Below are 24,341 nucleotides of genomic sequence, written 5' to 3'. Positions count from 1 at the left end.
CAGGAACTCCACTTTACTAGAGAGGTACTTCAACCAACTAAGACATGGTGCCAGGCAACATGCAAAGACAAGTTCAGAAACTTGGCCCCCGGTTCAGACAGCTGAGGGAAAAAGTGAACAAAAAGAATGTTGGACTTGGGTGTGCTCATACCACCAACTTTTGGTTGACTGGCCTAATGCGCTATCCGAAAGGCACCAGAGAAAGGTGGTAGAGATAAGTTACGGACTCCAAGCAAAATTTACACGTCAGACAATTATGTAGGTGTGAAAAATAGGTCCCTTGGTGAATAGGGTTGGGAACTCAAGGATTACACCATTTGCTATTTTGTATCAGATCACTCTTTCCATTCCATTGTTCAGGGAAGGAGGAGACAAAGAAATTATGTTTGACCCTAGTTGGACTCAAAACCTCAACCTTTGAATCTCTTCAACAATCTCTCCTAGAAGTCCAATTGTCCAATATCCATTGCGCCACAGAGCCATTTTGCAAACAAACCAAATTGAAAATTTTTCGTGTGCGGGACATATCCCGGCTCTGTCAAAGTAACTTTCAAAAGTTAGATGGCGGGCTGGAAATCAGTGAAAACACCAAAGCTGCCATTTTAAAACCACTGTGGGTTACAAAACCAGGAACTCCACTTTACTAGAGAGGTACTTCAACCAACTAAGACATGGTGCCAGGCAACATGCAAAGACAAGTTCAGAAACTTGGCCCCCGGTTCAGACAGCTGAGGGAAAAAGTGAACAAAAAGAATGTTGGACTTGGGTGTGCTCATACCACCAACTTTTGGTTGACTGGCCTAATGCGCTATCCGAAAGGCACCAGAGAAAGGTGGTAGAGATAAGTTACGGACTCCAAGCAAAATTTACACGTCAGACAATTATGTAGGTGTGAAAAATAGGTCCCTTGGTGAATAGGGTTGGGAACTCAAGGATTACACCATTTGCTATTTTGTATCAGATCACTCTTTCCATTCCATTGTTCAGGGAAGGAGGAGACAAAGAAATTATGTTTGACCCTAGTTGGACTCAAAACCTCAACCTTTGAATCTCTTCAACAATCTCTCCTAGAAGTCCAATTGTCCAATATCCATTGCGCCACAGAGCCATTTTGCAAACAAACCAAATTGAAAAATTTTCGTGTGCGGGACATAGCCCGGCTCTGTCAAAGTTACTTTCTAAAGTTAGATGGCTGGCTGGAAATCAGTGAAAACACCAAAGCTGCCATTTTAAAACCACTGTGGGTTACAAAACCAGGAACTCCACTTTACTAGAGAGGTACTTCAACCAACTAAGACATGGTGCCAGGCAACATGCAAAGACAAGTTCAGAAACTTGGCCCCCGGTTCAGACAGCTGAGGGAAAAGCTGAACAAAAAGAAGGTTGGACTTGGGTGTGCTCATACCACCAACTTTTGGTTGACTGGCCTAATGGGCTAACCGAAAGGCACCAGAGAAAGGTGGTAGAGATAAGTTACGGACTCCAAACAAAATTTACACGTCAGACAATTTTGTAGGTGTGAAAAATAGGTCCCTTGGTGAATAGGGTTGAGAACTCAAGGATTACACCATTTGCTATTTTGTATCAGATCACTCTTTCCATTCCATTGTTCAGGGAAGGAGGAGACAAAAAAATGATGTTTGACTCTAGAGGGACTCGAAACCACAACCTTTGAATCTCTTCAACAATCTCTCCTAGAAGTCCAATGCGCTATCCATTGCACCACAGAGCCATTTTGAAAACGAACCAAATTGACCATTTTTCGTGTGCGGGACATATCCCGGCTCTGTCAAAGTTACTTTCTAAAGTTAGATGGCGGGCTGGAAATCAGTGAAAACACCAAAGCTGCCATTTTAAAACCACTGTGGGTTACAAAACCAGGAACTCCACTTTACTAGAGAGGTACTTCAACCAACTAAGACATGGTGCCAGGCAACATGCAAAGACAAGTTCAGAAACTTGGCCCCCGGTTCAGACAGGTGAGGGAAAAGCTGAACAAAAAGAATGTTGGACTTGGGTGTGCTCATACCACCAACTTTTGGTTGACTGGCCTAATGGGCTAACCGAAAGGCACCAGAGAAAGGTGGTAGAGATAAGTTACGGACTCCAAACAAAATTTACACGTCAGACAATTATGTAGGTGTGAAAAATAGGTCCCTTGGTGAATAGGGTTGGGAACTCAAGGATTACACCATTTGCTATTTTGTATCAGATCACTCTTTCCATTCCATTGTTCAGGGAAGGAGGAGACAAAAAAATTATGTTTGAATCTAGTGGGACTCGAAACCACAACCTTTGAATCTCTTCAACAATCTCTCCTAAAAGTCTAATGCGCTATCCATTGCGCCACAGAACCATTTTGCAAACAAACCAAATTGAAAAATGTTCGTGTGCGGGACATAGCCCGGCTCTGTCAAAGTAACTTTCAAAAGTTAGATGGCGGGCTGGAAATCAGTGAAAACACCAAAGCTGCCACTTTAAAACCACTGTGGGTTAGAAAACCAGGAACTCCACTTTACTAGAGAGGTACTTCAACCAACTAAGACATGGTGCCAGGCAACATGCAAAGACAAGTTCAGAAACTTGGCCCCCGGTTCAGACAGGTGAGGGAAAAGCTGAACAAAAAGAAGGTTGGACTTGGGTGTGCTCATACCACCAACTTTTGGTTGACTGGCCTAATGGGCTAACCGAAAGGCACCAGAGAAAGGTGGTAGAGATAAGTTACGGACTCCAAACAAAATTTACACGTCAGACAATTATGTAGGTGTGAAAAATAGGTCCCTTGGTGAATAGGGTTGGGAACTCAAGGATTACACCATTTGCTATTTTGTATCAGATCACTCTTTCCATTCCATTGTTCAGGGAAGGAGGAGACAAAAAAATTATGTTTGAATCTAGTGGGACTCGAAACCACAACCTTTGAATCTCTTCAACAATCTCTCCTAAAAGTCTAATGCGCTATCCATTGCGCCACAGAACCATTTTGCAAACAAACCAAATTGAAAAATGTTCGTGTGCGGGACATAGCCCGGCTCTGTCAAAGTAACTTTCAAAAGTTAGATGGCGGGCTGGAAATCAGTGAAAACACCAAAGCTGCCATTTTAAAACCACTGTGGGTTAGAAAACCAGGAACTCCACTTTACTAGAGAGGTACTTCAACCAACTAAGACATGGTGCCAGGCAACATGCAAAGACAAGTTCAGAAACTTGGCCCCCGGTTCAGACAGCTGAGGGAAAAGCTGAACAAAAAGAAGGTTGGACTTGGGTGTGCTCATACCACCAACTTTTGGTTGACTGGCCTAATGGGCTAACCGAAAGGCACCAGAGAAAGGTGGTAGAGATAAGTTACGGACTCCAAACAAAATTTACACGTCAGACAATTATGTAGGTGTGAAAAATAGGTCCCTTGGTGAATAGGGTTGGGAACTCAAGGATTACACCATTTGCTATTTTGTATCAGATCACTCTTTCCATTCCATTGTTCAGGGAAGGAGGAGACAAAAAAATTATGTTTGAATCTAGTGGGACTCGAAACCACAACCTTTGAATCTCTTCAACAATCTCTCCTAAAAGTCTAATGCGCTATCCATTGCGCCACAGAACCATTTTGCAAACAAACCAAATTGAAAAATGTTCGTGTGCGGGACATAGCCCGGCTCTGTCAAAGTAACTTTCTAAAGTTAGATGGCGGGCTGGAAATCAGTGAAAACACCAAAGCTGCCATTTTAAAACCACTGTGGGTTACAAAACCAGGAACTCCATTTTACTAGAGAGGTACTTCAACCAACTAAGACATGGTGCCAGGCAACATGCAAAGACAAGTTCAGAAACTTGGCCCCCGGTTCAGACAGCTGAGGGAAAAGCTGAACAAAAAGAAGGTTGGACTTGGGTGTGCTCATACCACCAACTTTTGGTTGACTGGCCTAATGGGCTAACCGAAAGGCACCAGAGAAAGGTGGTAGAGATAAGTTACGGACTCCAAACAAAATTTACACGTCAGACAATTATGTAGGTGTGAAAAATAGGTCCCTTGGTGAATAGGGTTGGGAACTCAAGGATTACACCATTTGCTATTTTGTATCAGATCACTCTTTCCATTCCATTGTTCAGGGAAGGAGGAGACAAAGAAATTATGTTTGACCCTAGTTGGACTCAAAACCTCAATCTTTGAATCTCTTCAACAATCTCTCCTAGAAGTCCAATTGTCCAATATCCATTGCGCCACAGAGCCATTTTGCAAACAAACCAAATTGAAAAATGTTCGTTTGCGGGACATAGCCCGGCTCTGTCAAAGTAACTTTCAAAAGTTAGATGGCGGGCTGGAAATCAGTGAAAACACCAAAGCTGCCATTTTAAAACCACTGTGGGTTACAAAACCAGGAACTCCACTTTACTAGAGAGGTACTTCAACCAACTAAGACATGGTGCCAGGCAACATGCAAAGACAAGTTCAGAAACTTGGCCCCCGGTTCAGACAGCTGAGGGAAAAGCTGAACAAAAAGAAGGTTGGACTTGGGTGTGCTCATATCACCAACTTTTGGTTGACTGGCCTAATGGGCTAACCGAAAGGCACCAGAGAAAGGTGGTAGAGATAAGTTACGGACTCCAAACAAAATTTACACGTCAGACAATTATGTAGGTGTGGAAAATAGGTCCCTTTGTGAATAGGGTTGGGAACTCAAGGATTATACCATTTGCTATTTTGTATCAAATCACTCTTTCCATTCCATTGTTCAGGGAAGGAGGAGACAAAAAAATTATGTTTGACTTTAGTGGGACTCGAACCCACAACCTATGAATCTTTTCAACAATCTCTCCTAGAAGTCCAATGTGCTATCCATTGCGCCACAGAGACATATTGCAATCAAACCAAATTGACCATTTTTCGTGTGCGGGACATAGCCCGGCTCTGTCAAAGTAACTTTCTAAAGTTAGATGGCGGGCTGGAAATCAGTGAAAACACCAAAGCTGCCATTTTATAACCACTGTGGGATACAAAACCAGGAACTCCACTTTACTAGAGAGGTACTTCAACCAACTAAGACATGGTGCCAGGCAACATGCAAAGACAAGTTCAGAAACTTGGCCCCCGGTTCAGACAGGTGAGGGAAAAGCTGAACAAAAAGAAGGTTGGACTTGGGTGTGCTCATACCACCAACTTTTGGCTGACAGTCCTAATGCGCTAACCGAAAGGCACCAGAGAAAGGTGGTAGAGATAAGTTACGGACTCCAAACAAAATTGAAACGTCAGACAATTATGTAGGTGAAATTTTTATCAAAACAAAAACACAACATGAAATCAGCAATACATATATCACAATCCATTTGAAGTAACAGTCATCCCTTAATAACATATATTTTCCGTTCTATATGCAGCCTGAACACAGTACTACTGTATAAGTACCCAAAAAACCATGACTTCAGGGAACCAGTCATTTTCCCCTTTTACACACGTGATTAAACAAAAACATGTTAAATCAAAAATAAACAAATTCTAAAAACTAATCAATTTAGAATTACAACTCTTTTTTAACTCCCTACGGAAATAATAATAATCTCCTAAAGTAATGGTACAATTTGGATAGAGAATAGTGTTTCTCATTAATTTTATAATGAAATCCCCCCGTTACGTCAATTTCTAACGAGGATGATCATTTCTCATTAGGAATTTTTTGTATACAGGGCTTTCCGGGCCATTAAAATGTTTCCTCTCCCTTTCTGTCCCTGTCCTTCAGAAACCATTTAAATATCTCTTCAAAACATTTCCATCCTCCTGCATATCCAATTTAACTGAATTGAAAAGACCCCATCCAATACATCCCACAACACGGCGACAGTGTCTCTCCACCAAGTCTAATGATTCTAATGAGTCTCCTTTTCCCCATGATTCTCCATAACCACCACACCACATAAAAAAATGTAAAGTTCATTTTAGGTTGGTAAGCCCTATACCAATTCCTCGTGATCCCAGTTCATTTTAGACTTTTTGTCTGCACCTAGTGATCGCACCTCATGAATTTGGATTTGTGAACTAAACGCGTGAACAAAAAGTAGGTATTTGGACATAAATGATGGACTTTAGCGAACAAAACAAACATTTATTGTGGAACTGGGATTCCTGGGAGTGCATTCTGATGAAGATCATCAAAGGTAAGTGAATATTTATAATGCTATTTCTGACTTCTGTTGACTCCACAACATGGTGGGTATCTGTATGGCTTGTTTTGGTCTCTGAGTGCTGTACTCAGATTATTGCATGGTGTGCTTTTTCCGTAAAGCTTTTTTGAAATCTGACACAGCGGTTGCATTAAGGAGAAGTTTATCTATAAATCCATGCATAACACTTGTATCTTTTATCAATGTTTATTATGAGTATTTCTGTAAATTGATGTGCCTCTGCAAAATCACCAGATGTTTTGGAAGCAAAACATTACTGTACATAACGCGCCAATGTAAACTGAGATTTTTGGATATAAATATGAACTTTATCGAACAAAACATACATGTATTGTGTAACATGAAGTCCTATGAGTGTCATCTGATGAAGATCATCAAAGGTTAGCGATTCATTTTATCTCTATTTCTGCTTTTCGTGACTCCTCTCCTTGGATGGAAAAATGGCTGTGTTTTTCTGTGACTAGGTGCTGACCTAACATAATCGCATGGTATGCTTTCGTCGTAAAGCTTTTTTGAAATCGGACACTGTGGTGGGATTGACCTCTCTAGGGTACGTGGGACAGTAGCATCCCACCTCGTCAACAGCCAGTGAAACTGCAGGGCGCCAAATTCAAAACAACAGAAATCCCATAATTAAAATTCCTCAAACATACATGTATTTCACACCATTTTAAAGATACACTTGTTGTAAATCCAGCCACAGTGTCCGATTTCAAAAAGGCTTTACGACGAAAGCAAATAGGCATATCAGGCATATCAGCAATTCTCAATCAGATGAGATACACAGCTAACCCATATTGAATTTCATTCATTCATAAATGTGGACACTAATTATTGTAATATTCCAATTCTCTAGGCCGTCCAATCCCAAACCTGAAGCCCCCTGTCCCCAGCAGGAAAGACCAGGAAAAGGTGTTTGCTTAAGGTACAACTTCCTATTGAGGAAATGTAAGACAACTCACTGTCATATTTAGATTTAGAGTTACTGACATGAATAGAAGCATATACAAGCAAATGTATTTTATAAAGCCCCTTATTCATCAGCAGTTGTCACAAAGTGCTTATACAGATACCCAGCCTAACACCCCAAAGAGGTTGTAGACGTAGAAGGACAGTGGGTAGGAAAATTATGATTTAGACGATTTAGTCTAATTTTGTCAATTCAGATCTGAATATTTTATATCCTTTTTGACTGTACAATGATAGTAATTTTTCTCAAGCTAATCACTGAATGGTCTACTACAAGGATGTGGTCAGGTTGACACTTCTAAGTAATAATAACACAACACACACACATCAGATTGCAAGGGCAAGTAAAATGAGCAGTTGAGAAAATGAAGTCTGCTGCGTGGGTTGCCAGATACAAACTTAATTCATTTGTTGTATTGTATTTATTATGGATCCCCATTAGCTGCTGCCAAGACAGCAGTTACTCTTCTTCGGGTCCAGCAAAATTAAGGCAGTTATACAACTTTAAAACATCACAACACATTAAGTGTGTGCCCTCAGGCCACTTCTCTACTACCACATATCTACAACACAAAATCCTTGTGTAGCCATGTGTACAGTGCACATGTTATCATTTGTATGCATGTGTCTCTTATGTTCCATAAGGTGTATTTTTATCTGTTTTTTTTTTACATCTAATTTTACTGCTTGCATGAGTAACTTGATGTGGAATAGAGTTCCTTATAGTCATGGATCTATGTACTACTGTGCACCTCCAATAGTCTGTTCTGTTTAGGTAGTGTGTAGTCAAGGCTTTGTCATTTAAATTATATTGTGCCCATTTTTCAGATCTGTCAACCTGCTTGATGGTTGACAGGTAACCGTCTTTCCACCAAGCTGTTCTAGGCCTGGAGTGGCACGTTGGAACTTCCAGAGGCTTGTAGACCTGAAGCAGTGTGATGTGGTCCAGGTAATTATCAAACACACGTATGCACACTCACTCAATCACTCACTTTGTTTTGTTATATAATTATTTTAACTTAAGAAAATTGTTCCTTTGTCTTTTAGATCTTACACCCCTATTAGCTCAACCATAGTCTTCACAGCTGCAGTCGTCTGCCCCTGCATCTGCTACACCGGCCACAACATGTAATTATCACATGCATGTACACACACATGCACACCCTCCCTCACTTGGGGCTCTATTCAATCACGTCCGCTTTAGCCGACATCCACATAGCGGTTGTTTTGGAGGTGTCTTAGGTGGAACTGTATTTCTATATAACCTACACTTTCTTGTTCTGAACTTGTAGTGAGAGTAGGACGGGTGTAGTCTTGTGACAATGATCAATGTTACAATGATCAATGTTACACCTGACACCATCAGCTATGCGGGTGTCAGCTATCGCCGGTTAACGCTTGATCTGATTAAAATTAGGCATTACACTCATTCAGTCTATTTAGTTGTATGATTATTGTCAGTTAAGAAAATTGTGCCTCTCTCTCTCTTAGATCTGCCACCCCCAGCAGTTCAGCTGCAGTCACAGCAGTCATCTGCTGTGGTATTTAATTTACCGGCTGCACCAGTTCTTACTACACTTGCCGTGAAGGGAGAAACTTTTGAGGATACCCAGATGGATACAGGTAATTCAGAATTATATTGCATATGCTCACCACACCAAAAGATGCACACACAGACATGTTGAGCTGTATACTTACTGTTACTTAGTGCATCTATCTTTCAGATCTGCCAATCATTCCAGCCTTAACCAGAAGACACTGGGCCTATCAAGACTGACAAAGCAGAGATGGGTGGCTGACAAGGAAAAATTAAACATGCACTCACACACATCCACAATGTAAATAAGTTGTAAAGACTTGTTTGTTTAATGATTGCACCATTTTATTTTAGGATTGGAGATATCTACTCCTTCATATCCATTCTCAATATCTACATAATTATTCTAAATATCTATGAAATCAAAGCGTGATTGATAATATTTTAAAAGACTATGGCTTATTGTGTACAGTTTGAGGAAATTCTGTGTGCTTTATTCTGAGTTGAAAAAACATGTCTCCCTCACACACACATTAGACCCAATGTAAATAAATTGTAATAACTTGTTTATTTTATGTATGCTCCATTTTATTTGAGGTAAATATATACAATAAAGTATATTCACAGTTAAAGCAGTCTTTGGTTTATTGGATATTTCTCTGAATACAATTTGTGACCAGAAGGAAGTTGGCAGAACTGCAACCCTTGGACTGTGTGTAGGTTTTGTGATATGGAGCTGAAAAATAGAAAGATGGGGAGAGATAGGGAGGGAGGGGTGGAAGAGTGCAGTTTAAAGGTTTATCATTTATAAATGACAATTCTTTAATGAATACATATTTTTTTAAATTACAGTTGAAGTCGGAAGTTTACCTTAGCCAAATACATTTAAACTCAGTTCAAATTCCCTGTCTTAGGTCACAAGGGATAACCACTTTATTTTAAGAATGTGAAACGTCAGAATAATAGTAGAGAATTATTTATTTCAGCTTTTATTTATTTCATCACAATCCCAGTGGGTCAGAAGTTTACAGACACTCAAGTAGAATTTGGTAGCATTGCCTTTAAATTATTTAACTTGGGTCAAACATTTCAGGTAGCCTTCCACAAGCTTCCCACAATAAGTTGGGTGAATTTTGGCCCATTCCTCCTGACAGAGCTGGAGTAACAGTCAGTTTTGTAGGCCTCCTTGCTCACACACGCTTTTTCAGTTCTGCCCACACATTTTCTATAGGATTGAGGTCAGGGATTCATGATGGCCACTCCAATACCTTGACATTGTTGTCCTTAAGCCATTAAGCCAACTTTGGAAGAATGCTTGGGGTCATTGTCTTTGGAAGACCCAATTCCGACCAAGCTTTAACTTCCTGACTGATGTCTTGAGATGTTGCTTAAATTTATCCACATCATTTTGCTACCTCATGATGCATGAAGTGCACCAGTCCCTCCTGCAGCAAAGCACCCCCACAACATGATGCTGCCACCCCCGTGCTTCACGGATGGGATGGTGTTCTTCGGCTTGCAAGCTTCCCCCTTTTTCCTCCAAACATATTGATGGTCATTATGGCCAAACAGTTCTATTTTTGTTTCATCAGACCAGAGGACATTTCACCAAAAAGTACGATCTCTGTCCCCATGTGCAGTTGCAAACCGTAGTCTGTCTTTTTTTTGTGGCGGTTTTGGAGCAGTGGTTTCTTCCTTGCTGAGCGGCCTTTAAGGTTATGTCGATATAGGACTCGTTTTACTGTGGATATAGATACTTTTGTACCCGTTTCCTCCAGCATCTCCACACGGTCCTTTGCTGTTGTTCTGGGATTGATTTTCACTTTTCGCACCAAAGTACATTCATCTCCTGAGCAGTATGACGGCTGCGTGGTCCCATGGTGTTTATACTCTCAGACTATTGTTTGTACAGATGAACGTGGTACTTTCTGTCGTTTGGAAATTGCTCCCAAGGTTGAACCAGGCTTGTGGAGGTCTACATTTTTTTCTGAGGTCTTGTTTGAATTTCTAATGTCAAGCAAAGAGGTACTGAGTTTGAAGGTAGGTCTTGACATACATCCACAGGTACACTGACTCAAATTATGTCAATTAGCCTATCAGAAGCTTCTAAAGCCATGCCATAATTTTCTGGATTGTGACTTGTGTCACAAAGTAATGTCCTAACCGACTTGCCAAAACTATAGTTTGACTCCAACCTAAGTGTATGTAAATTTCCGACTTCAACTGTACATAAGAGTGACCAATAGTTACTGTATTGGTATTGTTTAGTGTTTTATTTACTTAAACATAAAAAAAAACAAGCACAAATGACTGTCGCTGCAAGAACAGACGCCAATTTACATGCTAACCTCTCCCTCCCTCCCTCCGGCGATGTCGCCGGTCTACTAACCGCCAGTCCTGGCAACCCATCATTATGCACACCTGCACCTCATCATTAGGCTACTCTGCAAATGCACTTCCTCATTGTGCTGATGTGCTGTTTGTTGTGACTTGGCTACATGCCAAACGTTTCGTTTTTTACTTATAATAACTGTTTAATCAAAACTTGGCATTTAACACATTTACCAATATCTTAGTTTTTTTAACAAGGCAGTTAACCCACTGTTCCACGCGGGGGCCAGTCATGATTAGGCGTAACAGAAATTTTGGTGACCTTATTTGACCTTTTCTGCTGCTTTTGAGACACGGTTCGATCCCTCCTTGGTGCACTACTTGATTAACTTCTTTGGTATAGGCGGCAGCATTTTCACTTTTGGATGAATTTCGTGCCCATAGGGAACTGCTTCCTACTCTGTCCCACATGCTAATATATGCATATTATTATTACTATTGGATAGAAAACACTGAAGTTTCTAAAACTGTTTGAATGATGTCTGTGAGTATAACAGAACTCATATGGCAGGCAAAAAACTGAGAAAAAATCCAAACAGGAAGTGAAAAATCTGAGAGTGGTCGTTGTTAACCTGTTTGGGCTGCAAGGGGCAGTATTGAGTAGCCAGATAAAAGATGCCCATTTCAAACGGCCTCGTACTCAATTCTTGCTCGTACAATATGCATATTATTATTACTATTGGATAGAAAACACTCTCTAGTTTCTAAAACCGTTTGAATTATTTCTCTGATTGAAACAGAAGTCATTCTGCAGCACACTTCCTGACCAGGAAGTGGAAAGTCTGAAACCGAGGCTCTCTTCTACTTCCTGCCTATAAATGGTCATGAGATCTATTAGTATACATGCACGTCATACACCTTCCTCTGGATGTCAAGAGGCTTTGAGAGAAGAAATTAGGTGATTATCTTGGTCTGAGATGGAACATATCATCTTGGAATGACGTGTCCCCCATTTCCGGTACTCTGAAGAGCGCGACGTGGACAGTGGGATTGCCTTCTCTTTAGCTGCCGTAATAGGCGACTACTTTCTCCGGCTTTGATTTTATTTGATACATGTCACCATATCATCGTAAAGTATGTTTTTTCAATATAGTTTCATCAGATTATTGAACATTTTTTCGGGAGTTTTGCCGTGTTCCGTTCTCTTCCGTTTGTTGACATGGAGAGATTCGCGCCCCTTGGCTAGTGTGCATGCTAATTGAAGAGGGAAAGTTGCCGTTCTAAATCCAAACAACGACTGTTCTGGACAAAGGACACCTTGTCCAACATTCTGACGGAAGATCACCAAAAGTAAGAAAAATTTTATGATGCTATTTCATATATCTGTCGTGTATGTGAACTGGTCGTCGGCGCCCAAGTGCTTCTGGCTATTGTGGCTACGCTAATATAACGCTACATTTTGTTTTCGCTGTAAAACACTTAACCTTTTATGGCGGCAGCCCGGCACCGGTACACTTATGACAACATCCAGCTCAAAGTGCAGGGCGCGAAATTCAAAAGATATTTTTTTTAAATATTTAACTTTCACACATTAACAAGTCCAATACAGCATATGAAAGGTAAACATCTTGTGAATCAAGCCAACATGTCCGATTTTTAAAATGTTTTACAGGGAAGACAAAATATGTAAATCTATTAGCTAACCACGTTAGCAAAAGACACCACTTTTCTAACTCCATCAGTTTCTTACTCCATCAGGTGCTATCACAAATTCGGAAATATTGTCTGGAATCACAAGATGCCTGTCTTTCATTTGCTGTACACTATGTATTTTTCAGAAATGTTTTATGATGAGTAATTAGGTATTTGACGTTGGTGTCTGTAAATATTATGGCTGCTTTCGGTGCAATTTCTGATTGTAGCTGCAATGTAAACTATGATTTATACCTGAAATATGCACATTTTTCGAACAAAACATATGCTATACAATAAATATGTTATCAGACTGTCATCTGATGAAGTTGTTTCTTGGTTAGTGGCTATTTATATCTTTATTTGGTCGAATTTGTGATAGCAACGTTTGCCTGCATCTGCGCAAGAGTTTGGACACGTGCACTACACATGCTAGTAAAATTAGCTAATTAGGCATAAGTAATGGACATTATCGAACAAAACAACAATTTATTGTGGAACTAGGATTCCTGGCACTGCATTCTGATGAAGATGATCAAAGGTAAGGGAATATTTATGATGTAATTTCGTATTTCTGTTGACTCCAACATGGCGGAGAAATGTTGTTACTATCTGAGTGCCGTCTCAGATTATTGCATGGTGTGCTTTTTACGTAAAGTTTTTTTTAAATCTGACACAGCGGTTGCATTAGGAACAAGTGTATCTTTAATTATATGTAAAACATGTATCTTTCATCAAAGTTTATGATGAGTATTTCTGTTATTTGACGTGGCTCTGTAATTACTCCGGATATTTTGGAGGCATTTCTGAACATGGCGCCAAAGTAAACCGAGATTTGTGGATATAAATATGCACATTATCGAACAAAACATAAATGTATTGTGTAACATGATGGCATATGAGTGTCATCTGATGAAGATGTTCAAAGGTTAGTGATTAATTTTATCTCTATTTCTGGTTTTTGTTAGTACTATCTTTTGCTGGGAAAATGGCTGTGTTTTTCTGTGGCTATATACTGAGCTAACATAATGGTTTGGTGTGCTTTCCCCGTAAATCCTTTTTGAAATCAGACATGTTGGCTGGATTCACAACATGTGTAGCTTTAATTTGGTGTCTTTCATGTGTGATTTCATGAAAGATAGATTTTTATAGTAATATATTTGAATTTGGCGCGCTACATTTTTCCTGGATTTTGGCCAAGTGGGACGCTACCATCCCACCTATCCTAGAGAGGTTAAAGTGTTTTAAAAGTTGCGATCTACTTCAAAACCACCAAGTTTTTAGTGGTATTAAATTGGATAATTAATAGAGGCAAATAGCAGTTAGTTTTAAATCATTTTTTTTGGGTGAAACGCACCAAACAAGTTGTTGACCTAACCCTCAATGGATACAGCGAGCCACAACCGCAGATATCATACGCAAGAGATGTCCTGTTTAATCTCCGACCCTTTGCTGCAAGTCTACAGTACACTGCAATACCACCATTAATACAATCAGTGTTCCCAAGGAAAGGCTTCTAAACGTGGAAGCGTGGCAGTAGAGGAGGAATTCGGAATCGGATTAAAAGACAGCCCTTCAGAACATCTATTATGCATGGAAATGTACAAAGCATAAGGAATAAGACTGATGAGCTACGGGCAATACCTCTCAGAGAACCGACAATCCTGTTTGATCACTCAGACCTGGTTACGGAACAGGATCCCGACTCCGTTGTGGACTGCATGGCAGAATAGTTCAAATGGACCGAATCTCTAATAAGAGAAATGGTGGTGGAGTTTGTGCATTCGTCAATGAGAAATGTTGCAATCATTCCCATATTACAACTGAGCATAAGGTCTGTAATAAAGACATTGCTTAACCTACAGCCATACAACCTGCCACGGGAAATATATCAGTTTTGATTATTTATTGTTTGCATAGCCCCCTCTGCTGACACCCAAATAGCTGCCGACATGATTCATGACCTTGTATCACAGCCTGAAACAGTCACCTGAAGCAGTAAAGCTGATCCTGGGAGACTAACATGTGCAATCTGAACACTTACCATCATATCACCAATATGTCCTACCCGAAATGAAGCCTGTCTCGACATCTATTATGTTAACATCCCAGGTGCATATTTTTCCAAGGCACTACCCAATCTTGGGGGTTCGGCTCAAAACATGGTTCAGCTCCTCCAAGTCTACAAAGCGTGTCTGCAGTGAGAGAAGGCTAAATAAGTGGAGATTAAAAGCTGGACTCCTGAAGTCCTCCAGGACTGTTTTGAGTCCACTGACTGGGAGGCCCTGATAGACAGCGCCAATGACCTGGAAGAGCCAGCGGATACTGTCTCTGAGTACATCCGTTTCTGTGAGGATCTCGTTATTCCCAAAAAGAAAGTTAATATCTTTCCCAATAATAACCCGTGGGTAACTCGGGAATTAAAAGAGCTCCTCGTCCAGAACAAAGGGTGTTTAAATCAGGTGGCAATAAAGAGGAAAGTAAAAATATTCAGAGGCAACTTAAAAGCAAAAGGAGTGCAAGGCAGCATACAAAGACAAATTAGAGAACCTTTAGAAGGACAAGGACAGTAGGAAAGCCTGGAAAGGGCTACAAACCATCACAGGCTACAAACCAAAGAGACATTATATGACTGTCGAAAATGACCTTGCTTTGCAAATTATTTGAACAGTTTCCAATGTAGGTTTGACATGTGTGATTTTATATCGCAGCAGAAATTAGCCTTGGACAGTATACCAGCTGTTGATATACAGATTTCTGTGAATGACTGTCATGTTTATTATGAGGTGAAATCCTCCCAGATTGCAGTTCCTAGGGCTTCCACTAGATGTCAACAGTCTTTAGAAAGAGTTTCAGGTTGGTTTTTGGAAAAATTTGTTAGAATTTGTAGTTTTTCTAAGTGACTCCCATTTTGGCTGTAGTGTTTTCATGCGCGTGGATGAGAGCGCGTTCTTTGTTGTTTATCTCCGGTAAAGATAATAACGATTCTCCGTCTTAAATTTTATCATTTATTTACGTATTAGGATAACTGAGGTTTGATTATAAATGTTTTTTGACTTGTTTGGAGAAGTTTATTGGTAACGTTTGGGATTAATTTTTGTTTGCATTTTGAAATAGGGAAACCGGTGGATTATTGAATGAAGCGCGCCAGCTAAACTGAGTTTTTGGGGACATAATGAAGGACTTAATCGAACAAAAGGACCATTTTTGATGTAGCTGGGACCTTTTGGAGTGCCAACAGAAGATGATCTTCAAAGGTAAGGCATTTATTATATCACTTTTTCTGACTTTCGTGGCACCTGCCTGGTTGAATGTTTTTTCATACTTTTGTATGCGGGTCGCTGTCCTCAGATAATCACATGGTGTGCTTTCGCCGTAAAGCCTTTTTGAAATCTGACACAGCGGCTGGATTAACAAGAAGTTAAGCTTTATTTTGATGTATGACACTTATTTCCATGAATGTTAAATATTTATATTTCTGTAATTTGAATTTCGTGCTCCGCAATTTCACCGGATGTTGTCAAGGTGGGTCGCTAGCGGAACACCTGCGCCAGTAAGGTTAAGAAAACAAAAGAGATGGAAATCGATTTCAAATTGAACAAAACTCCACTACCCCCTACGAAGATCAATGGGGAATCAGTCGATAGTGACCACATATCAGTACCTGGGAATCGAAATAGACAAACTGAAATTCAATGACTGTGCCTTTGCAAAGGTAAAGTAGTTGCAACAGATACATGCTTTTAACGCAAACTGAACCATTTTAATGTTGACTGCTATATCTTACAAATGTTCTATAAAATCTGTCCTGCAGAGTGTGCTGTCCTTTGGTCTGATATGCGAGTTGAAAGGATTTTACAGGACAGCACTCATCCCCTTCACTCAAAATTCAGTCACAGGAGCAGCCGGACAAGGGGAAAGAGACTTCTTCAAAATAAAATTTAAACAGATAAGGGGACTCTGATTCCAACAGCCATTAGGCTGTTTAGTCTGTTTGTCCCGAGTATACAGCACATTGCACTTTCACTTTAAATGTGTAGCTATAGCACTTTGAATTAATTATTTTGTGTAGTTTGTGTTTTCATGAACTCTCTTTTTAAGCACATGACCAAATTCATTTCCCCCTGGTGGTAAAATAAAGTTGATCCGACTCTCTCTGAATCTCGGAGTAGACGTGACAATAGCCCCCAAATGACGCGACACTCCAGCTGCAGGATGACGACGGCCAGGAGGACAGCCCCAAGGTGGCCGCCTCTCTTCGCGTTCTTAGGAAACTATGCAGTATTTTGTTTTTTTATGTATTATTTCTTACACTGTTACCCCAGGAAATCTTAAGTCTTATTACATACAGCCGGGAGGAACTATTGGATATAAGAGCAACATCAACTTACCAACATTATGACCAGGAATACGACTTTCCCGAAGCAGATCCTCTGTTTGGTACCACCCAGGACAATGGATCGGATCCCAGCAGGCGATCCAAAACAACGGCGCCGCTGAAGGGGCAGACGGAGCGGTCTTCTGGTCAGGCGCCGTAGACAGGCACATCGCTCACCTCTCCCGAGTATACTACTTGCCAATGTCCAGTCTCTTGACAAGGTAGATGAAATCCGAGCAAGGGTTGCCTTCCAGAGAGACAGAGATGGCAACATTCTCTGCTTCACGGAAACATGGCTCACTCGGGATATGTTATCAGAGTCGGTACAGCCACCTGGTTTCTTCACGCATCGCACCGACAGAAACAAACATCTTTCTGGTAAAAAGAAGGGCGGGGGTGTATGCCTTATGATTAACGAGTCGTGGTGTGATCATAACAACATACAGGAACTCAAGTCCTTTTGTTCACCTGACCTAGAATTCCTTACAATCAAATGCCGACCGCATTATCTACCAAGATAATTCTGTTTGATTATAATCACAGTCGTGCATATCCCCCCAAGCAGACACCGACGGCCCTGAAAGAACTTCATTGGACTCTATGTAAACTGGAAACCACATATCCCGAGGCTGCATTTATTGTAGCTGGGGATTTTAACAAGGCTAATCTGAAAACAAGGCTCCCTAAATTTTATCAGCATATCGAATGAGCGACCCGGAATGGCAAAATCCTGGATCATTGCTACTCTAACTTCCGCGATGCATACAAAGCCCTCCCTCGCCCTCCTTTTGGCAAATCTGACCACGATTCCATTTTGTTGCTCCCAGCCTATAGACAGAAACTAAAAAAAGGAAACGCCCATGCTCAGGTCTGTTCAACGCTGGTCCGATCAATCTGATTCCACACTTCAAGATTGCTTCGATCACATGGACTGGGATATGTTCCGGATAGTATCGAACAACAACATTGATGTTACACTAATTCGGTGAGCGAGTTTATTAGCAAGTACATCGGTGATGTTGTACCCACGGCGACTATTAAAACCTTCCCCAACCAGAAAACGTGGATTGATGGCAGCATTCGCACAAAACTGAAAGCACTAACCACTGCTTTTAATCAGGGCAAGGCGACCGGATACATGACTGAATTCAAACAGTGTAGCTATTCCCTCCGCAAGGCAATCAAACAAGCTAAGCGTCAGTATAGAGACAAAGTAGAGTCGCAATTCAATGGCTCAGACACGAGAGGTATGTGGCAGGGTCTACAGTCAATCACGGACTACAAAAAGAAAACCAGCCCCATCGCGGACCCCGATGTCTTGCTTCCAGACAAACTAAACAACTTCTTTGCTCGCTTTGAGGACAATACAGTGCCACCGAAACTGCCCGCTACCAAAACCTGCGGGCTCTCCTTCACCGCAGCCAACGTGAGAAAAACATTTAAACGTGTTAACCCTCGCAAGGCTGCCGGTCCAGGGGCATCCCTAGCCACGTCCTCAGAGCAAGCGCAGACCAGCTGGCTGGTGAGTTTACGGACATATTCAATCAATCCCTATCCCAGTCTGCTGTTCCAACATGCTTCAAGAAGGCCACCACTAATCCTGTTTCCAAGAAAGCTAAGGTAACTGAGCTAAACGACTATCGCCCCGTAGCACTCACTTCCGTCATCATGCAGTGCTTTGAGAGACTAGTCAAGGATCATATCACCTCCACCCTACCTGGCACCCTAGGCCCACTCCAATTTGCTTACCGCCCCAAAAGGTCCACAGACGACGCAATCACACTGCCCTAACCCATCTGTACAAGAGGAATACCTAGGCAAGAATGCTGTTCATTGACTACAGCTCAGTATTTAACACCATATTACCCTCCAAACTCGTCATTAAGCTTGAGACCCTGGGTCTCGACCCCGCCCTGTGCAACTGGGTCCTGGACTTTGACGGGACGCCCCCAGGTGGTGAGGGTAGGAAACATCTCCTACCCCGCGATTCCTCAACACTGGGGCCCCACAAGGGTGCGTTCTTAGCCCTCTCTTGTACTCCCTGTTCACCCATGACTGTGTGGCCATGCACGCCTCCAACTCAATCATCAAGTTTGCATACGACACTACAGTGGTAGGGTTGATTACCAACAATGACGAGACGGCCTACAGGGAGGAGGTGAGGGCCCTCGGAGTGTGGTGTCAGGAAAATAATCTCACACTCAACATCAACAAAACAAAGGAGATGATCGTGGACTTCAGGAAACAGCAGAGGGAGCACCCCCCTATCCACATAAACGGGACAGTAGTGGAGAAGGAGTTAAATTAAATTACTCGGCGTACACATCACGGACAAACTGAAAGGGTCCACCCACACAGACAGCGTGGTCAAGGCGAAACAGCGCCTCTTCAACCTCAGGAGGCTGAAGAAATTTGGCTTATCACCAAAAGCACTCAAACTTTTACAGACGCACAATCGAGAGCATCATGTCGGGCTGTATCACCGCCTGTTACTGCAACTGCTCTGCCCACAACCGTAAGGCTCTCCAGAGGGTAGTGAGGTCTGCACAACGCATCACAGAGGGCAAACTACCTGCCCTCCAGGACACCTACCCTACCCGATGTCACAGGAAGGCCAAAAAGATAATCAAGGACAACAACCACACGAGCCACTGCCTGTTCACCACACTATCATAACAGAAGGCGAGGTCAGTACAGGTGCATCAAAGCTGGGACAGAGAGACTGAAAAAAAGATTCTATCTCAAGGCCATCAGACTGTTAAACAGCCATCGCTAAACATTGAGTGGCTGCTGCCAACATACTGACTCAAATCTCTAGCCACTTAATAATTAAAAATTGGATGTAATAAATGTATCACTAGTCACTTTAAACAATGCCACTTTATATAATGTTTACATACCCTACATTACTCATCTCATATGTATATACTGTACTCTATACCATCTACTGCATCTTGCCTATGTTTTTCGGCCATCCATATGTTTATATGTACATATTCTTATTCATTCCTTTACACTTGTGTGTATAAGGTAGTTGTGAAATTGTTAGATTTCTTGTTAGATATTACTGCATGGTCGGAACTAGAAGCACAAGCATTTCGCTACACTCGCATTAACATCTGCTAACCAAATTTTATTAGTCACATACACATGATTTGATTTAATTTTATTTGAAATCTCAAATGATGTTGGGATCTAGAATGTCGACCATACCCCTCCCAGTCCACCAGGTAGTGGAGCCGACCCCCACGATGTCTGGAGTCTAGAGGGTTCTGACTGCATAGACGGGACCTCCCCCGATGTCCAGGGAAGGTGGAGGGGTGTCGTGGAGGACGGCATCAGCCAGGGGACCAGGAACCACCGGCCTGAGGAGGGAAACGTGAAAAGAGGGTGAGATCCGGTAGTTAGTGGGGCGCTGTAATCGGTACGTTACCTCATTTACCCTCCGGATCAATGAATGGCCCCACAAACCGGGGGCTCAGCTCCGGAACCACTCGTCCACCACAGGGGCTTCAGTCTGGCTCGGGGTCCACAGGGCCAGGGCTGGCTGGTAGCCCAGGATACACTGGAAGGGAGACAACCTGGTGATTGAGTGATGGAGTTCTGGGCATACTCCTCCCAGGGAAGAAACCGGGCCTCCTTCCTCTGCCGGTCCTGACAGTGACTCCTTAGGAACCTCCACAGCTCCTTGTTGATCCTCTCCACCTGCCCGTTGGACTGAGGCCGGTAGCCAGATGTGAGGGACCAAGGTCAGAGACAATGTCCTCCGGAAGGCCATAGTGCTGGAAGATGTTCTCCAATAAACCAAGGCTATGGAGGAGTACATCCAGGAGGCTCTCCAACAGGAGCCCCAGCTGTCTGACGGCGTTGCTCAGCCGCGGGGAGGCGTGTTGCTCCTACCTCAATAAGTTCAGGCTCTGACTCAGATCGGTCAACAAAGGAGGGAGAGTTGCGATGGGTGTGCCAACGCTCCTAAAGGAGGATATGCAGACGGATGGTCATCGTGATGACTGCGTCCAATGAGAGGGTGTCGTCTTGGCATGCCAACTCCATCTAGACCTCTTAGCGCAATCCTCTTCTGAATAAGGTGCGGCGTTCCGACTCATTCTAGCCGCCAGATGCTGCCACTGTACAGAAGGTGAGGGCGTACTCCCCAGCGGTCTGGTCCTCCTGCTGTAGTTGGAGTAGGTGCTCACCCCCAATGGTTCAATAATTGAAATTACCATTATTCCCATGTCCCAGTGGCGATTTTAGCATGTAAATCTTGGTGGGGCAACCACTACACAACACTAACCAATACATTAATTGCACTATAACAGCGACAAGTGTTGCCCACAAACTGTTAGGGCCTACATAAAGCTGTCCCAACAGCAGATCTTTCTTTCCAGCACAATGGAGTGAATCCTTACCACCACTACACCTGGCTATCAGCAGAGCCTTGTCTGGCAGAAAAACAATTAATTCAGCCTCGTTTACTACCTTTTAAAAAAAACATAGCTGATATGGCTGACCATATCACCCTGCATTATTACAGAATTTATGCAGCAGCATATAAGACATTTTTGAACTCACCTTGTTTTGCGCGGCGGTCCTTCATTGGCAAATTTTGTCATCAAAGAAAAAGATTTACAATTCTGACTTCACAATTACAATGCTTGCGGATAGCCACGGTCACCTTCCAAACAACTCATTGTTGAATTTGTGATTTTCAACTTGTGTAATGTTTATGTCCAATGAGCACCAATACATTTTATAATTTATCTTCATTATTTCTCTTCATATGACAAGGATTAAAAAGGATTTGCCAGTACAATGTCTACTTGATTTATGATAACTGCGAGCTAAGATTTTGAAAGTAAGATTTTGACATGATCAGTCCAATCAAAGCTACTGTAGATAACATTTTTTCGGTGGCCTATGACCTTGAGCCATCTTGGAAGGGCACTTCTAATGTAATTCTATGGCAGCACCCTAAGGGCTCACATTCTTGATGTCTACCCTTACTGAAGATGGGTGGCGTAGTGTCCCCATGAGTGACAGAACACTGAGCCAATCATGATATTCTAAATTAACATAATCTAATAAAGAAATATAGAAACTGGCTCCAACATGTTGAAATGTTGCCTTCTGCTTAACTTTTTGGATAATGTATCAAAAGAAACAATGCAGAACTCTTATAAAAGGTTATATCTGGTCATATCACTGCGCTATGAAGAAGCATAGCTGACCTATATGCAAGGTTCTCTAAGGATTGCATAAATCCCTTTCATATGAAGGAATAATCATTTAGTATTGTGTGTTAATAATGTACTACTATTACGCATGCTTGTATGTTTCAGTCAGCCTCAGAGAAGCACAACTCTGAAATGTTATCATTTCAGTTTTTAATTTCAACCGTTAGAAAGAGATTGCAATGGAGATTTATTTTATTTGAAGTAGAACTTTAACATACCCTGTCAGTGATTTACCATGCTTTTCCAGTGCAATTGTTCTGTTTGTTGCATGGTATTTTTCATGTTTCACATTCACCCTATGTGCCTGAAACAAAACCAAATAACCAATCAAGTACCTTTTGAGAATTCCACCTTCCATTTCACCACAGAGTTCTTAAAATATTTGCCTGAAGAACTTGTATTCAATAGCTCAGGTTGTCACAAAGTATGACAACTACTATGTCTGAGCAACAATGAAGGCGTAACAGCGTATAATTTCAACGTTTTTGTATTGCCGTCGGTCTGTTAAAAAGCATTCCCATGGCATTGATCTATCGAGATTTGAGTTGTATTTCATTTGTAATAAATCAGTTTTTATGTCCTTCACTTATTGTCGTTGTGTTATTTATAGGGAATGAGCGGAATATCGGATGATCGGTTTTCTAAAGTCAAAAAAGGACATTCATTATTGTGGTTTGCTATAACTGTACACAATATGGCCAGTAGGTATTGCTATAACTACAACTTTGAAGAAACCTGCAGCTAGTTCTTCTCTCCACCTCTCTCGCTCGCTCTTTACCCCCTCTCTCTTCACTCTCTCCCTCGCTTTCCCTTTGTTGATCTCCATCTCCCTCCCTGTCTAATCAGGTGGAGGGTCAGAGAGTGTGTGAGTGTCAGTGTGTTTCATTAGTGTGTGCCTCTATTTGGCTCCTGGGAGTGTGTGTGAGTGGTAGTCATGGATTTTGCGCTTTACCTCTCCACTCTCACCCACTGCTCAGGTAAGACATTTGATGTTGGTGTGGTTTTGTATTTCTGAAATAAATCAGGACTTGAATAGCAAAAAGACTAAAGACTTCTGTTACGAAGTATGGTGTTGAAGTTTGATATCTTGGTTACTCCTATATGGTAATAGTACTGTATGTCAATATCCCACACATCTGTACATCTAACTGTAGCTGATACTATCTAAATAAATATTTATGATCCTCATAATCTGGGAAAGCTGTGGTCTGCTAGTCGGTTTGTCTGCCTGCATGCTTGTCTGTCTGCTTGCTTGCCTGTCTGCTTGCTTGCCTATCTATCTAACGAGGATGGTGGCAAGAGTCTCGGGTGTGACCGGAAGAAAGAAGAGTTTTGGCTGTTCTTTCTTACAGGAGAGCTTTATTAAAGCCACAATACTCCCTCAGTCATTACTGCACTCTGTGTGTATCCAAAATGGCACCCTATTCACTATAGCATAGGGCTCTGGTCAAATGTAGTGCACTAATTAGGGAATAGAGTGCCATTTGGGACACAGACTTGGTCATTACAGTTATTAACTGTACTAACGGTCCCATGATTATTCCTAGTGTTTGTGTAACCTCTGATTTGTCCTCAGTTTGTGTGTGTACACTTGTCTTTCTTCAACCTATTCATGCAGAGCATTGATTCTCATTCATGCTGTAATATCAATCATTACTTTGTGACTGGTTAAAATGTCCAAAGTAGCCATTTTTAGCTCAACATCAAATCATATCTCCATCAAAACTCCACCCCACCAAAACAGGCTGGAATTTCAGGCAGTCTTTTCAAACACCTCTTACATTAAAAGGGCATTATCATATCATTATATATAAAATGTTTTTGACTGCACTGGGCCTTCAACCTGATCCATCTCGGACATCCGGTTTTATTGACCCTGAATAATATCATGAAGCTCCTATCCTATCAAATCACAATTTGTGAGGCACTTCTCACAGAATATTCAATCATATAGAGCTTGCAGATAGAACAGTCTATGACTTGGGTGGCTGGAGTCTGACACTTTTTTTAGTCCTTCCTCTGA

Source organism: Salvelinus namaycush, chromosome 12 (genome assembly GCF_016432855.1).
Source record: "Salvelinus namaycush isolate Seneca chromosome 12, SaNama_1.0, whole genome shotgun sequence".
Classification (NCBI taxonomy): Eukaryota; Metazoa; Chordata; class Actinopteri; order Salmoniformes; family Salmonidae; genus Salvelinus; species Salvelinus namaycush.
This window is presented reverse-complemented; position numbering follows the sequence as displayed.